Source organism: Bison bison, unplaced genomic scaffold (genome assembly GCF_000754665.1).
Source record: "Bison bison bison isolate TAMUID 2011002044 unplaced genomic scaffold, Bison_UMD1.0 scf7180017864362, whole genome shotgun sequence".
Taxonomy (NCBI): domain Eukaryota; kingdom Metazoa; phylum Chordata; class Mammalia; order Artiodactyla; family Bovidae; genus Bison; species Bison bison.
The window spans coordinates 2,815,911-2,817,827 of record NW_011494934.1 but is presented as its reverse complement, the minus strand read 5'-3'; positions in this window follow the sequence as shown (position 1 = coordinate 2,817,827).

The following is a 1,917-nucleotide window of genomic DNA, read 5'->3' as shown; positions in this document are numbered from 1 at the left end:
GGGGGGGTGGGGGAGCTTGAGCATGGACATCTCATGCTATACTGAAGCTGAAGCAGAGAGACTGAAAGCATAGGTGGCAGTTTATTCCATAAAACTGCCCTTTCAGCGCTGAACTGCCTACCTCCAGACTTCTTCGACTTTAGTAGGTCACTGCTATTTCCGGACTCTAAGCTAGCAGCCAAAGACAGTTCCCAACTTACCTAATATGTAATGTGGACTCTTAGTAAGTACAATATGATTACGGTCCAGTCATAAAAATGCTTTGGGTACCCTATTGCAAGCATGTTAATCAGAATGCTAAGCTTTTTCACAAGTCTTTTCTAAGAGGTAACTACTTACACAGTTTCTTTCAGTCTCTGAATATTTTCTGAGCAGCCAGTCACTAAGGCCTTAGAATTCAGATATTTTGAAATGTATATGTTAAGTTAAATTGCTAAATTACTGTTGTTCAATATTACTAGTAAATGAATCATTTAAAAGGATGACTAATTTTGATCTTATATGTTTAATTTAATCACATAGCTAAATACATAATTTTAATATTATCTAGAACTTTCCTTCCTTCCAATTTCCTTCAAGGTAAATTGGAAGTGATCAAACAGGAGACGGCAAAAGTGAACATTGACGTTTTAGGAATCAGTGAAATAAATGGACTGGAATGAGCAAATTTAATTCAGATGACCATTATATTTACTTCTTTGGGCAAGAATCCTTTAGAAGAAATGGAGTAGCCCTAATAGTTAGCAAAATAGTCCAAAATGCAGTATTTGGATGTAATCTCAAAAATGATAGAATGATCTCTGCTTGTTTCCAAGGCAAACCATTCAATATCACAGTAATCCAAGTCTATGCCCCAACCAGTAATGCTGAAGAAACTAAAGTTGAACAATTCTATGAAGACCTATACGACATTTTAGAACTAATATCAAAAGAGATGTCCTTTTCATCATAGGGGACTGGAATGTAAAGTAGGAAGTCAAGAGATACCTGGAGTAACAGGCAAGTTTGGCCTTGGAGTACAGAATGAAGCAGGGAAAAGGAGTTTTGCCGAGACTAATAGAGTTTTGCCAAGAGAATACACTGGTCATAGCAAACACCCTCTTCCAACAAAACAAGAGAAGACTCTACACATGGACATCACCAGATAGTCAATATTGAAATCAGATTGACTATATTATTTGCACCCAAAGATGGAGAAGCTCTGTACAGTTAGCAAAAACAAGACCGGGAGCTAACTGTGACTCAGACCATGAGCTCATTATTGACAAATTCAGACTTAAATTGAAGAAAGTAGGGAAAACCACTAGGCCATTCAGGTATGACCTAAATCAAATCCCTTATGATTATACAGTGGAACTGGCAAATAGATCCAAGGAATTAGATCTAATAGACAGTGTCTGAAAAACTATGGACAGAGGTTCCTGACATTGTAAAGGGAGCAGTGATCAAGACCATCCCCAAGAAAAAGAAATGCAAAAAGGCAAAATGGTTGTCTGAGGAGGACTTACAAATAGCTAAGAAAAGAAGAGAAGCAAAAGGCAAAGGAGATAAGGAAAAATATACCCAACTGAATGCAGAGTTCCCAAGAATAGCAAGGAGAGATAAGAAAACCTTCCTCAGTGATCGGTGCAAAGAAATAGAGGAAAGCAATAGACTGGGAAAGACTAGAGAGCTCTTATAGAAAATTAGAGATAACAAGGGAACATTTCATACAAAGAAGGGCACAATAAAGGACAGAAGTGGTATGGACTTAACAGAAGCAGAAGATATTAAGAAGAGGTGGCAAGAACACACAGAAGGACTATACAAAAAAGATCTTCATGACCCAGATAATCACGATGGTGTGATCACTCACCTAGAGCCACACATCCTGGAATGCAAAGTCAAGTGGGTCTTAGGAACCATCACTACAAAGCT